Source organism: Ammodytes marinus (assembly GCF_949987685.1).
Source record: "Ammodytes marinus genome assembly, chromosome: 23".
Classification (NCBI taxonomy): domain Eukaryota; kingdom Metazoa; phylum Chordata; class Actinopteri; order Uranoscopiformes; family Ammodytidae; genus Ammodytes; species Ammodytes marinus.
In genome coordinates this window covers 1402314-1419079 of record NC_137227.1, presented here as the reverse complement: position 1 = coordinate 1419079, position 16766 = coordinate 1402314, and positions in this window count along the sequence as shown.

Here is a 16766-nt window from a genome sequence, read left to right as displayed (position 1 = left end):
CCAGGTGGCTCTAGGTCTTCCCCTCTTTCTCCTGCCTTGTGGGTTCCACATTAGGGCCTGCTTTCTAATTGATTTGTGTTTTCTTCTGAGTGTGTGGCCTATCCACTCCCATTTTCTCCTCCTGATTTGGGTCTCTATTGGTTCTTGTTTGGTGAGTTCCCACAGGTTGGCATTTGAGATGGTGTTGGGCCAATAGATTCCCAGGAGGCGTCGTAGACAGCGGTTGCTGAATGTCTGTAGTTTGTTGAGTATGTCGGTGGTTGTCTTCCAGGTTTCGGATCTGTAAAGTAGAGTGGATTTGACATTTGAGTTGAAGATTTTAAGTTTGTCTTGAGTGATATGTTTTTTGTTTTCCAGATTATATTTAAGATGTTAAATGTTGTCCTTGCTATGAATAATAGATGTGGGTTAAACAGGGCTTGCATGGAAGCACTCAACCCCCTTGTGGTGTTTTAAGATAATGAATGCTACAGCCGAGGCACAGAAAACTGCTTATGGTATAATACACTACGATTTGTTGCAGACCTAGCTAGTATTAGTCAGTAATAGCAATTCTTACCACAAGTGCGGGTCGGTAGTTTAAAAAAAAAGCAAAACTGATGGTACGAGACAGATGGTACTTTCTTTTTTTTAAACCCATCTTTGCACAGATGCCAGCTGCATCGGTCCTTAAGTGATGTGTCTTATCAGCAGCATTCCTGCCCACCTTCCCCATTACTATCATGCATGTACACATATTCACAAAACCTAATCTGTCCTTATGTGTGTGCAGGCATTTTGTGGTAACAAAAGCCTCTCAATAATAAAAAAAGGGGTTTTGAGAAGCGAGTCTGCAGCTATTTGCAGAAAGATGTTCCGCAAAGTTATGGGCCCTTGATAGATAGGGGTCGGTACAAACTCACTCCTCCAGCTGTGCAGGAACCTAAAGATAAATGTGAGAAATGGAAATGCATCCATCAACAATAAAATGCCTTGGCCATGAAGAGTAAACAAATGCTGGTGATGCCGATTGCTGTGCGGACTCACATGACGCTTTTTTTTTTCTCACACCGAAGCAGCATGGCGCTGAAAACCCTGTGTAAATGTGTGTCACTATATAGATTGAGCTCTTAAAAGGGGAACCTGTTTGAGTATTACTTCTAATAATCCAGAGGAGGAAAATAGGACTGAAATAGCAGTTTTAAAAAAACCGCATCTATAAATGGAATTATGGATAAAAGCCATTGTTTTATATATACACATGTACTGCCTCTTCTATTCATCTCTGGAACATAGGATTACTACCAGGCTCATTTTAAAGTGCCTTCAAACCACTTCAGTTTCACCTGGAGTCAAGGTCATCTTCTATCAACTAGCTTTGTGTCATTCCGCTATACGCAATTCTACAAGACGGTGCAAGTCTAGCATTGTGCCTTTTCTCTGAATACCTCCAGCAGTTCCACGGTGTTGCACAGGTGATCTGTTCTTAGTCAACCTCTGCACCTCCAAGACATAAACCAAGGGATTACTAGGGACAAGTGGGAGTTAGAGCAGATAGGCCCTAGACAGTGTCTTAATTGTGTTCTTAACAGATCTGCTCCTGTCAGATATGGCATTTAATCACAGCCGTGTGCCCTCCTAGGACAGGGCTTTATCAGCACTGTAAGCTTTTCTTATCGGAAGACGAGGTGGCTGCTAATCTACTGCGTAATCTCACAAAACCCTGATTATGTCTCACGCTGTCAGAGAGATGGAGGGAAGGAGGAGAAAGAAGGTTAGGAGGTAGGGCAGAGGATGTGAAGCACGTCATTCAAAGTTAAACATGGCATCTGGACTTGCTAAATAGTCAAGACATTTTGTGCATTCAGATTTCATATTATATTATACCGCTGAAACCTTTTATCCAAATAGGTCTACTTCCTAGATATTTGGCCCACAGTTTACAGCTACAAGTCTTCTAATGCACAACATGGTGAAAATACAATCAAAAACGTTTCAGAATAGAAAGCTTATTGTTTTTTGTGTGATGTATTTTGATTTGAATCGAGCCCGGAGACAGTTGTTCTTTGTTTGTGTTATTGCTGTAAAAAAAAATTGAAAACCCAATAAATAAATGAAACAAAAAAACAAAACAAAAACTTTTCAGACCCCTTAACGTTTCAAGCTTGTGGCATTGTTTTTCTGAAAATGCAGCACTCAAGTAACAACCAGTTTCCCTCTCTTGACCCCGTGTGTTTACCTACTCATCTGTCACCTCACACCCTTGTTGTCACTCAAGTGCCACACAGTAGCCTCCACTTAACCGCTGACGGGTGATTGGCCACCTATGATCAGGCATTCAGGTTGTTTGATGGTTGCTATGTTTTTTTACCTTCATGCTGACTTGGTCATATTATGATTAAATATAATTGAAAATTATAATCAACAAATTATACTAAATTGGGCTCAAGTAGCACACTCGTTTTTATTGAGAATGTTTAGTTCATTTACTTTTAACAAATATTTAATAATAAAAAAGAATGGATGTTTTCTTCCCAGTAAAATCAGCCTGATAAATTAATACCGTACAGGACACATATAATACACCTCTTTATATTGGTTTTTAGTGCTTATTCTATTTTAAATTAATATTTGTATGGAAAATACATAGGGGAGAACGGGGCAATCTGAGGCATCGGGTAATGTGAGCCACCCCCTGTATCTAGGCAACGGAAAACATTTGTGGTCATGTGAGATATATGTTTTCAAGCCCCTCTCATTTCCCCATGGCCCTGAAAGAGAGGACCTCATGGTGCTGTGGTAAGCATGTTTTTTTCACCAAAATAGGTATTTTGCATGTAAAAGTAAATGTTCTTGCTGTCAACTTAATCAACTGTTGTGCCAAAGCAAATGTATTCACGTAGAAAATCTTCTATCATACGTGTTGATGAACTACCAACATATGAAACCATGTGATGCTGATAACTGAAGATTAGCCTGAAATGCTAAGAGAGGTAGATTTTTCTCAAATTGTGGTGGTGGGGGAAAGTGAGCCAAATGCTGTGGGGGAAAGTGAGCCACTGTCTCACTTTCCCCCACCATGAGGCACAAGTTAAGTTTAGTCTTAAACATATTTTAATGTAATATTACACATTGTAGAAAAGCCATCATGCCAAGGAAATACACCAGGAAGATGACCTGGGACAACCACACGGAAAGAGCACCTTCTCATCTTTCCCTGTAACCTTCAGGGCTGGAATGTAGAATAGGCCTAGTTGTAGAGTATGACAGGCTGATGTTATAATCCAGTTGAGTCCCAGGCTGTTCTCGCTGGTTCTGATTTTCCTATGCTTTGACCCCCAGACACTAGCTAGCTCTAAGGGTCCTGTGTAGCTCTAAGGGTCCCCAGACTGTTCTAATCTAACTGGTTCTATCTTTCATTTGAATCTTATTAAAACCTTTTGAATATGTTGTATTTGATTTTGTTCAGAGTTACTTTCAAGTGTTTAGAAAATGTGCTTTGCTTAATTGACCAAACCCCATCATTATTTCACTAGTCCTACATTAGTTCTGGAATGTGTGGCTAGCTTTCAGGATTCTTACTGTTACAATATGTGTTGTTATGGTAGTTTCAGAGTGGAAAAAGATCAGTTTACCCCACAGCTGGGGTAAAGTGAGCCACATGACAACTTTTTTTTAAAACAATCATATTTTCACTGCCCTTTGTCTTGAAAAAATTCTGCTGATGCCCATTTCTAGGAAACATCCTGAATTAATGGGAAATGTGTAAATTTGAGTGATAAATCATTTTAGCTCGCTTAGAGGGGAGCAAATGTAAAAAGTGGCTCAGATTACCCCGTTCTCCCCTATGTTTTTCTTCAATAGCTTTAATGGGCGATTGTTAATATACAGTACATTATATGAATACTGATAGGGCAATGTTTCAAATCATGAGCATGTTTTTTCCCCATATATTCAAAGCTTCAGGGTCCTTCAAAAAGTTGAACTTTAATCTCGAAAGTGCTGGAAGATAAATGCTTTAATTTTATTCTTAAAAAGCTGTATGAACCCAACGGATTCAACTATTTTGATTTCCCTTCACATGAATGCAATCTCTCCACTCTCATGTTACGAACACTTCATTATTCAAAGTTTTCTGGAGAGAAGAAACAACAAAACAAAACAACACAGAGTCAATTTACTTTTTTTTACGCTTGTGGCCTCAGCGCAGATCAGTTTAAACTTTGCTTTTAGTAGAACTTTCATGATGGTTTTGCCTGTTTGTTTTTTAATTTTTGTGCCAGGGGATGTCGACTGGCGCTGTGCTGTTGGCCTGGAAGTCTCTGTTCACACTGCCTGGAGCATCAGTCTCTTTACGCCTTCGTCTGCTGCATCCCACGGCAACGTTTTCTCACACACACCTTCCTCTGGAGATCAGATTAGCGGCTTGCCTCCAGGTGCAAAAGAATATTCACATTGAAAAGTGTAGAGTCTTATTGCACAATACAAATCTGTGCCGTTTTGACAAAAGGGTGACATTTAGAATTTAAAAAATCACACCTCTGACACAAGAAAAAACTGTTATCTTGTGTGTAAGTGGCAAATCATGTTAGCATGGGTGACACCAACACATTCACTCAAGTTTAAACACTTCTACTCCACTAGATTTTGAAAGGGAAATATTGTCACTAGTTTATCCACTGTATTTGTGCCACTTATTTAAAGTAAAGCTTCAATATTAGCTTCAATATTTAAAAGGCTGCGTACATGCTAAAGTTGAAATAATTCTCTTACTTAAGGGACAACTTTTGCCCGAGATACCTACACTTTTCTAAAAAGTTCCAAAGGTATTTTATTTTTATTTTATTGTGTATTGATTTGTCATGCAACAAGCTGAAAACAGAACAATTATGTCCTATGGAATTGTTATAGCAAATATGTTATCAAACAATTGCCGACTTACACATCCAATAGACATGTAGCAACATTAGCGTTCATTTGTGCTGTTTCAAAAGACTGTTTAAATAAGCTATTCAGCCATTATTAAAATGGATTTCATCAGAGCTTTTTAATATAGGGCTTTTACATTGTGACGGAGCATTTAAAAAGGTTTGTATGCTTTTGGTGCTCATCTTTATGAATTATGGGTGAATGGAATGTTTAGCTAAAACTGTTATTGCAACTATACCACTCAATCAGTGGAGCCGTACACACACCTGTGCATTTGAATGCATGGGACAATAGATTGTCGCTCCTATTCCTCGCCACTCCCTTGGGATTTTATATATTGTGCTATCTTCCGCCATCTTCTGGTCCCCTATTCAATATTCCTCCTTTTACTCTCGTTGGCCTCCTCTCTCACACCTTTATTGGTGGTCTGAGTCTGGTAGGTATCCATCAGGGCCCCTCACTTAGCCCGGCAATGCCTCAGCGCCAGTGAACAATGGTGGGCCAAAGACAGCCAAGTTTGCTCATGTGTGTGTGTGTGTGTGTGTGTGTGTGTGTGTGTGTGTGTGTGTGTGTGTGTGTGTGCATGTGTGTGTGTGTGCGTATATGTGTGCGTGCGTATATGTGTGTGTGTGTGTGTGTGTGTGTGTGGCCGTGGGTGGTGGGTCGGTTGTGTGTGTGTGCACCCATGTGTACCTGTTTTAATCATGCATGTTAAATCTGCATCAACAGGGTGCATCTATAAGGAAATGCTGGTTCACTTTTAGATGCTGGCTTATTGTGTGTTTTTTGTGTGTGCATTTAAATGCTCTAAGTGCTAATTGTAAGTGTGTGTGTGAGTGTGTGTGTGTGGTGGGGTAGTGGAACATTAGTACCTTGAAAGGTTCTGGTCAAGTGCCAGTGAATGCAACCCTTCACTGTCTAAACAGGTTGAGATTGAACCCTAGAGACTTCCTTGTCCTGCTCCCACTGTGGCAACGCTCTACTATTGGTTTCCCCTCACAGACGTTTCTTTATTTAACGATACACTTGCAATGAGAGCTTCGCTAGCTAAACAATGCATAACTCAGTGGCAGATGAGCATGACCCAACCTCTAAGGATTTAAAGAGTCCAGTTTCTAAGTGGTTGTTGATTTGTTTCATGAAAATGTGACAATTGACAGGCAAGAAGAAGGAAATGGATTGGCTAATAATAGACGCGACCTGGGAAGTGACTATTCATTGGATTCTGGGAAACACAGATACACATTTCAAACCGAGTGAATATGAGGGGAAGTATGGGGAGGAGTTATTGTGTCAGTTATATATTTTTACAATAACCTTCAGAGCTGCAAAATTGTAAATTTTACCCAGGCTTAAAAAAAGCTATTGTATTGATTATTTCAAAATAATGTAGGTTTTTGGCTCATTGAGCTGCAAACATTCAAAAAGGAAAGACTCTCTTTCTCCTTATTCTCAAATACGCAAACAATCAGACCACCAATGAGTTGTTTACAGGCGCTCCATAGGATTTCTCTAAGGACTGTTTGCACTGATTTGCTCCAGTTGTGACAGTCTTGGGATGTCTTCAGGGTCAGAGGAGGAGGCTGAAAAAGATCTCCTCAGTTCGGATGTAAGCCCTTTAGAAAGTAAGAAAAACAGCAGCAAGGAAGAAATTCAAAAAATAATTTATTTATTTTCTGTCCTTTAGACCTGTATCAATTGATTTGTTTGACCACAAGCAACAATGATACATAATCACCTTGATAAGACGCAACCTTACGTGATATTAGATTTCATTTAGAGACCTGTTTCTGTTAACCGAATTAATTTAAAACCAAATATTCACTTTTCTTGTTGCTCCTTTTTGGTCTCCACCAACTCCAGAGAAAAATATCTGGCTCTTTAGGGGCACTTTACACGGTGAAAACGTGACAGTTTTCCCATTTTTGGTTTAAAAAAAAACCCTGTTCAGACACAATTTATCTGACATCTTCACTCGTACACTTGTTTTCAGAGGAAACGGGACGAAATCGCTGTAGTAGACGTGCCAAGCCAATAGAGCTGATAAGCGGAAGTCGCTTACTTCCGGGACATCGGACCTCTCGGCTCGAAAAATTACAATGGTAGTCAATGGAAAGAAATGTATTATTTTCTGGTCCCAGTCATTAAATGCCTTCGATTACACATATGTTTTGTATGGATTTAGATGGTATTTTTTCGTGCAAAGAATGGAACAATTTAGCGAGTAGAAGTTGGATACGGTCAGGTTTTGTGCAGAGCGCTTTTGTGGACTACAGCTCTTCGCTGCTCTTCACGCTTATGATATACGTCTCCACCACTCGCACCAGCTTAGCTCAGAAACATGGCTGTGTCTTTAATGCACTTTACCGCCTTCTTTCAAGGACAAGACAAAAGTCTTCAGCGTGGCGAAAACCACTACACAAGTGGACATGTGGAGAGTTTCAATTTCTCGAGTGAGGAGATTGTCGGCGTTGTCCACGCCAGCCATTAGCATTAGCATTAGCACTGTCAGTCGAGAAGTGGAGGGAATGTGTTGAGGTGACGTCACAGAGGCGACTAGACTTGTAGTTGTTCTCGTTACATTTTTTCAAAAGCCGTTAGACGAATAATCATACAACATACCGTCAAACTCTTCACATGAAAAATTATCATTTAGACCCATACTAAACATATAATCCAAGGCATTTAATGACTGGGACCAGAAAATAGTAGATTACTTACTTTTTTTTTTCAGCCGAGAGGTCCCATGCCCCGTAATTCCGCCACTTCCGCTTATCAGCTCGGTGACACTTAGCCTAGTAGATAGCTCTTCCGGTACAATTTGATGCATAAAACCTTACTGTAACCGAAAATTAATGCCACTAACGTTCATAAAGTGGTTGGTGTAAGCTTGGGGTATTGTAAATGACAAGCTTTCTATCCTCTTATTTCACCGCATTGAACTCGTGAAAACAAGACTGGCTAAAACAAGGCTACTTTCCTGTTAGGCGTACTTCAAAATAAAAGTAAACTCATGTTTGTCCAGTGAAATGCTATTAATGTTTAGCCAGTGAAATGCTTTTACTGTGTTAATGCTCCTTTTGTTGAACAGTAACTTAACCGCTGCGCGCTGAACTATGGATAGTGTTTTTTAATGTAGAGAGAGCCGTGTCCCTGGCATATTGCTGTAGTTTGGTCTGGCTTTGCAAGACTACTGGCATATAGAAGCTACACACGTTTATTTTGCTAGAAAAACCGGCAGAGCACAAATCTTTCCCCAGACAAAGTGGCGGGTGGTCTCAATAACTTACTAATCGCTTAGACTAAATTGGCGAGTGTTATTTTGAGCCCTGCAAGACACTCTCCGCTGATCACAGTGATGGTGGCGCCGAGACACCTTGCATGTTGTCTTCTAACTTTATAACTGGCGTGTGGGTATTTTGACAGCAAATGTTATAGACTACGCATACGTGAAGTGGAGCCGTGACGTCAGCGTTACCAGGGAAAATGGTTTCGGTGTTTACAAGAAACCAAAACAGGGCCGGCGGTAGCCAGGGGCCAGGTTGGGCCGTGCCCCCCCAAATGTGGGCTGTGCCCACCCAATCAAATTTTTTTTTTTTTTTTCTTTTTTTTTTTTAGGTGGAAGTCCAGACCCACTATCAGACCTGTTCATTCGCTGTCCAAGAAAATGTCAAATAAAATTCAGACAATTAATTAATACTAAAGAATATACCATTACCATGAATTGCTTCTAATTGTATTATTGGGTGGGCAGGACAGCCTGCCTCCAAGTTACCCACCCGCTTATAGTGGTCACTGGTCAGCAGAGCCGGCCCGAGGCATAAGTGAAATGAGCAGTTGCTTAGGGTCCCGACTGCCAGGGGGGCCCCCCCAATTTTTTTTTTTATTTAGCTTTTTTTTAGTTTGTGTTTGATATCAACATCATATTATGTCAATGTAAATTATCATACAATAAAAGGAATACAATGTTTTGGTAGATAGTTAATAGCTTAATAATTGAATCAGTTCATCTGGGAGGTAATCCGAGGTTAACTGATCACGTCACGTTCAAGTCCATGGCATGCACAGTGTGTATTGAGTTTATTTAAAAATATTTGAAAATGGCCTCAGTTGCAAATGCACTATGTATAGTCTATAGCCTATTTCAGCATCGTCTGTGGAAAAAAAGATAACTGGACAACAGAGTTCTTCTGCTTCGTTCCTCTCACAGCATTTAAATGAATGAATTACATTACAGAAAAATATGTCCCGTAAAAGAAAAAGAGCACCAAGCCCATCCCAGAGGACCCTGCATAATATTTTATTTCACATTTATATTTCTATGGAAAATCCATGTGTCTTTCTTCAATAGCTTCTAATTCATCCGACCCAGTGTCACACAAAATTCCTCAGATTTAGCCTCTTAATTTTCCTCTCAAAGTGCACCAGATTCATGCATTTCACTTTAAAAAGGTAAAAAAAAATCTCCCCCCGGACCCCCCTAGCAGGGTCGTGACCTCGGTTGGCTACTATTTTCACCCATCTGGACATCGGAGGCAATAGTGGAAAGACTATATATCTATATAGTGTGTATAGTATATAGCTCTGGACTACCACCATCCAGGTGTCCCAGTCCCAAAGCTTTCTCTTCAATCAGCTCAGGCTGCCTACAGTTATTATTGCGATAAAAAAAGATACATTATGTTGTATATAATGTATATTATATGTTATTCATAAACATGTGGGAAAAAAAACATGCAAGAATCAAATCTCCCACACAGCAACACTCAAAGTTTATTTGTATTGTGTTCTACACAATTCACAGTAAAAAAATTCTGCTCGCGCGCTCACATCTTCGGTGTCTCTGCCCAGTGTGCCCACCTAAAATTTCTACAGGCCCACCCTAATCTAACTGTCTAGAACCGGGCCTGAACCAAAACCGTTGTGTTTTCCAAAAAATCCTCCCTGGGAGGTGATCTCAAAAACCTGCGGTTTCATGCCTGCGTTTGCCGTTTTCATGTAAATGATATAGTGCATCCGCAAGAATATTTTCGCGTATGCACCGTTTCGTGTTGTCGTGTAAAGTGCCCCTTAGTTGCCTAACGCTTCACCATGTTTGACATGTAGTCGTTAACTTTATTTGCAGTAAGGTGATGGGTGTATGGTGTACGGAGGCTTTATCAGATTTGAAATGAAACCAAAGCCTGCTGCTGCTAGCAGTGATGAGAGCCATGAGAGTCAACCAAAAATCCTCAAGTTGTTGGCCACAAAACAATTGTCTAAAATATGTTAAAATGCTTCATAAAGGTGAAAGAAAATGCAGAATTTGGTTTGGTTGGTTCATTACTATGAGAGATACCTTTTACATTTCAGCTACTAATTTGATCGATTGCTAATATAAAAAAAAAGTTGTAGCAGCTTTACGGAGAAATATTCAAAGCATTATAGTGCTATAATGCTAAGTGTGTTGGTATTACGGGGCCTAACACTTTCCACATACCAGTAGGTAATGGTTTCACTGTTGCAATACCAGCTAAGTCACAGTGAAACAATCTGAAACTTGTCCAGATTGCAATCACCGCATTAAAAGTGCAGGAGAGCGTTGAGAACCAAAACGACAAACAAGGAAAGGGGGGAGGTGAAGCATAAAGAAAGAAGGTGAACGTGTGCTATCAGATGAAGGCAGAGGACAGGGGGAGACATCAGTGTTGCACATCTCTGCCAGGGTGTTATGGGAAAATATTCTAGGCTTTCAGTAACAGACAATAACAGCTAAGAAATTGTTAAACATTGTGCCCGATAGCAACTTCCATCTGCAAACAGATCAGGTGTGCGTTGCCGCGGAGATTAGGGGAAACATGAAACTGTCAGAGAAGCAGAAACATGTAGATATGAAGTTGTGCGCATGATGTCTGGCTGAGCATTTAAAACATTGTCCCACCATATATGTTTTTTAACACATGGGTTTGATTGGTGTGAATCCAAGGAAAAACTCCTGACATTCTGAGAAGGTGATTGGAATATTATTGTACACGAAATTAACAAACAGCATTTTCAAAAGGCAGCAGAACCAGTCTTGCTTAAAGGTGAGACAGTGCAGGCACAGACATGGTTTTTGTACATATATTTAGGTGTTTATTTGAGTAACCTTGTCTGTTTGCGTCATTATCCAGCCATTATCTCAACATTAGTTTTTTCTTTCAATACCCTAGTCCAAAAATCTCAACTTCTAAAGCTATTACACCAAGTACACTTACATAATAATACAAAGCACTATATTAAAGGTTATTACGCAAGGGTGTGTTCGTGTGTTGTTAATTGTCTGATCTATGATACATTTTGTTCCTTAAAAAATGACTGAAAATGCATTTTTAAGACCTGTACATAGTATTTTTTGGTTTACTGTACACCATTCTTAAAAAGTCTGAATCAAAAATATGTTCTGTTAAAAATTTGGACTCTAATTCTTTCGTGAAAATGAAATAAAGATTTTCACTCCGGCTTAATCCAACATCTAGATGTTTTAGTTAGATATTGCCGAATTTGCATATCTATTCATACATTACAGAAAAAAAATGTAATACAAGAAATAATTGTTTGAATGTAAGTAATCAACTGACAAAGTTTTCACGATGATATCTATAAGTTAAATATTACCCTATTCACCTCCAGTGTCTCGCCTTAAACCTCATAGCACAGATTTTGAAATAGTGACCTTCCCTGCCCTGCTGTGCTTTCCCGTAGCAAACGAGTTTCACCTGAACTCAGTTTGTTTCTCAGAGGGGAAAGCGCTGAAACGTGACAGATCTGTTACAGTTGAGCAGACGGATCACAATACTTTCTTTATTTTTATCTAGCCTTGTTTATTTTAACCTCTCACTTGTTTTGGTTTTACCATTGTTACCAGTACATGACCTTTCTAAGCCGTCAGTCAAGTGACAGCAGGATAGTACTCTTTCTACTCGCATGCATGTTCACTCTTTATGTTCATTTTGCTTCGCTCACTGGTTGTCTGTTTGTCCTCTTCCAATGTTTCCCTGGTGGACACGAGACGGTGTGTATCAGGTTTCAGCATCTGAAGTCCTCTTGCATCCACACTATTCACTATTCATATTTTACTTGAGTATTACCATGTAAATATCTGGTCAATGATCCGACTCCTTTACGATTTTCTCTACTTATGACATCTATTGCAGGATGTCCATCCTGGGAGGGGGATCCCTTCCTCTGTCAACTCTCCCTGAGATTTCTCAAATTTTTTAATCCTGATAAAGGATTTTTTACTAGGAGTTTTTTCTCAGCCGAGCTAAGGGTCTAAGGGCAGGGTGTCATACTGTATGGAATGTAAAGCCCACTGAGGCAAATGTCTATTTGTGATATGGGGCTATACAAATAAAACTGATTTGATTTGATTTGGAGGTGTGGTAAAGCACATATACCAGCATCTAAGAAGTCATGTCACACTTTTCGTCTTCAATTAAACAGATAAACTGGTAATGCAATATATATATATTTATATATATATATATATATATATATATATATATATATATATATATATATATATATATATATATATATATATATATATATATATATAAATATATATATATACACTGCACATGGAATTATTGCCAACGGAGCAACCCAATGTTGGACTTTCATGAATATGTTTTTTGGGCGTCTAGGGGGTTTTAACTTCTTAGGGCTTGGCCGTTGGTTGGTAGCTAGGTGGGTTAGCTTTAGGTACATTCTGTCTCCCTCCAGTATTTTGGGACTCCAAGGGGGGAGAAAGAAATCTTGCACATTGTCAATCCTTTCAACACAGGTAGAATTTGAGACTCAAAATATTTACATTTGATTATGTTTAAGTTGGAAGAGGCAACACATGGATAACTGGTTCACTTTTATCCCCACCTAAATTATTTATCATTCTCAACAACCAACCAATGACTTGCAAAGCAGAGGCCTCTTTCCATTCACCAGACATTATATTGTATGACATGAGGTAAAGGTGAATATTTGTGTTTCCTCCTATTGTAGTAATCTTGGCACCAAACCCCAGCAACATGCATCTACATGGACTGACACCTGGATATGGTTGAAAGCCTCTTGGGAACCACAGCCAGTCAGGTACAGAGACGGAGAAACAGATAACGATACAACACAGAAGTCTATTCAGGACTATAGACTGAAAAATGCTGGCTGCATGCAGATTCAACTGAGATAAAATTAAAAAAAGTACAAAATAAAGTTCTGACCACAGGTGTGAACAAAAGCTCATTTTCAAAAACATTTACAAATGGGGGACTGTGTGGATCTTTGGGGGGACTTTTTGAAGATCTTACTCCACTCATCTACAAAAAAGCCAAGATAAATCTGGGGATCTTTTATCAGTTTAGATGTTGTATAATTGTACAACTGGAGTCCCAAACATCAATGCGGGCCTCTGACTCTAAGAACTGCAACCTTGAGTTCACAGGCTTTCGGGAATTTATCTGATCGTGACGCCCTGAATCACAAACATGGCTTATCATGGCCATCGTTCACATTTTGGTTAAGATCCTCTTCATGAAGCTTTAGGGAGTGTGAGAAAGTACTTCACCTAACTTGAAGTTCTAAAACTGTTTACAAAAGTGTTGATAATATGGCACTTTTATTTGAATCATAATGTCTATGAAGTTCATCCAGCATTGCTCATTCAAGCTCAGTATATGGCTTCTTCTTTTTTATATAAACGTGGTATGACTAAACCTGTGTTAATCGGTGTAAACAAAGCAAGCTGAAACAATCAAAGGTATGAGAGCTTACAGAATTCAGTCATAAACAACAGTGAGTAATCACTGTTGGTATATACAGTGTCTAACAGGAAGGATTAATCCATGAGACATTCAACAGTCACCTTTCAGAAAAGTATCTGTTATGTAGGGGAGCTTTGTGTTCCAAAAACAAAACAGGTTTACTTAAAGAGATCCTATTATACTACTTTTCTGGTCTTAATTTCTTGTTAAAAACTGCTATAGAGCAACCTGACACGAATCACATCACAAAAAACTATGTAGATTTTCGGGAAGCTCTTTCTCTTATTTTGGCGATCCAGCAGGCCTTGTAAACACTTTGCTTCTGCCATCTCCGCCCCCTCCCCCCCTTCCTGCAAACCCAACTCCGTTGTGATTGGTTACCTTGGAATCAGCCCGGGCGGGACGCGAACGCACGTCTACTGCTTCGTAAACGATCTCTCTACCGGCTGAGCTAAGCGAGCACTGGTCTAGTGTTGTCACCCCCTGCTATATATAGCAATCTGGGAGCTTGTCTGACCATATATGGCAAAAAGATCTGGTGACACACACATACCGGAAATTTGAACAAGTTCGGCTCGACTGGCTGCCATAGTTTTTAGTGCTCTGCACAGCCACCCCAGACGGTCAGCAAGGAATACGTCGAAATGCATGTACGTAATTACTTGATACTCTAGTATGGTTAAACATGACTATAAATCATTATAACAACGTTTATAGGTCATAAATGTCGAAAAGTATCATAGGTCCTCTTTAAGCTTGATTGAACATGATTCCCCTTTAGGCGTATTCTTGTTCAATGGAAAGTACCTGGGGCCTCATTTATTAACGTTGCGTACGCACATTACGTCACCCACTATGTAACCTTGGTGATTTATCAAAGGCAAACTTGACGGGAAGATGTGCGGTCCTTCACGCACATTCTGAGCCATGCATACGCACAGACGTTTGCCCCAATCGCCTTCATGCACTCAGTAAATCATATTAATTTGGGGCGTTCAATGACTATTTATGGGTAAATATGGGTGTTACGTGAAGCCTGCAAAGGCTGCGTCACATTTGGAGCTGATTGTGATTTACAAAGGGAAACAGGCGTAGGACGTGCGTGAGCACTGTTTCATAAATCCGAATCTCTCTGTGCGCACGCCTACGAACGCAACCTTCCAACGCAAATCCTACACACAGTTTGATAAATGAGGCCCCTGGACATGGTTAGGAGTGAATGAATTCACTGCCATTAAAAATAATGTACAAAGAAGCGTCATCTGCGAATAGTGCAACTTTAGGTTCATAAACCAAGTATCTCTTGTCACTGTCAGTATTTATTTTTTTACCTGCAATGTCCACTTTGGCATTATATAAATGCCAACGTTTAGGCTAGATGTAGAGTAATCGGTTGGCCGAGAAGTCCCTTATAGCAATGTTTTACAGAGCAGAGACCACGGAAGGCCAAGTGACATAGACAAGGCAAATTTTTTATTTTCAAATATTTTTATAGTCTCGATCTAGTTAATAAATGTACATTTAAGTTCTATTGTGCTTCTCTCTTGTTATTTTCATTAAATTGCTGTATTTTATCAAATGCAAAAAAAGTAAAATAAAACAACATGTTATCACCATAATATATCGGCCATCGTCCGACCTGCTTTAGCCCTTGATAAACCCATATCGGTCGACCACTAGATCAAAGCACTTTCGTTGACCAAAAATGTCACGAGAAAAAAGTTGCTTTTCAACATTAAACCAAAAAGGCAACCTATCCCTCACCTTAACCATAGTGATGACGCATCCTAAATCTAACCACAGACATGGCAGGACAAGAACTTTACCTTCAGGTGTCGAAATCCTTCCTTGTCTATGTCCACCATTCACCCCAATCACCTTCCCTCCATTTCTATAACATCTACTGGAATGTCAAACAAACATTGCCATTTTATCTAATCTGTGTAGCAATTACGTTTCCTCCCAACCTGCTGTATTTGGGAGCCATTTAATTGTATATTAACCCACTTTTTTTGCATGCCTTTCACCAAGACATGCCCATGATGACTCGTAGGGTCACAGCACGATCAAATGTGGCTTCTAATTTTGGGATCAGGGCTTAATGAGAGGACGAGAAAAACAGCTGCTGGTGAGAACAAGTGGGACGGCCCAAGAGAGGAGAAGAAAGATACAAAGGAGAGCTTAGAGGACCTCTGATGTCACCTCAGTGCCAGCAGACTGGCTCATTGAGACCAAAGTGCCTCTGCTGTGTTGCTTTTGTCCGCGACTCGTCAGGCCTGTCCCCCTCCTATAATGATGAGCTCTTTGACAAGTGATTAGCTTCATACAGGTTTGTGTATTTTTTTTCTTTTTCCACAAGTGTTTGTTTTGTGGCAGACTCAGTTCACAACTTTTCGAGTATAGCTTTCAACTTTATCTGAGGAAAGGACCGTGGATGTAAATTAATTATGTAAAGTTGTGAAGACATGACCACATGATTCTAGGCCAGCGTTAAAATCTGTCCTGTAATATGATAGTTTGACACACAAAAAATAAAGAAATCAACTCAACATCTCAACTGAGGGGCCGTTGGAGTTTATTTTTACTGTCTAGCACATTTGTGTCTGATACGTGACTACGTGTCTGATTTTAGTCAGCGATTCTTGAATGTGCAAATTGTGAAAATGTAAAAATCCCATCACTCTAAATCAGCAGTGGCGTGGCGAGGGGATTTTTTTTGGAGGAAGCCAAGTGAGACAACACCTTTAATCTACATGTGTATTGGAAGGTGGGGGACAGAAAAGAGTAGGCTACGTTGCAGCTTGTATTTAATGTAACTACAAGAGCTATTAGCGCCTGGTCACTTTACCAGGATTTACACACGCCTGTAATCTGTCCGACACCGCTCGTTCGCTCTCTCTCTCTCACTCACTCACTCATTCACACACTTCCTTATCGTCTTATTAAATTATACATTTTATTATAAATGCACCTCCCACCGCGACCGGAATGCACAACTAGCCGCTTAATGCCCAATGCAGATTCGAATTCATTCACAATATAATTAGGGGACATTTTAGGCTATTTTAAGTTTCACGT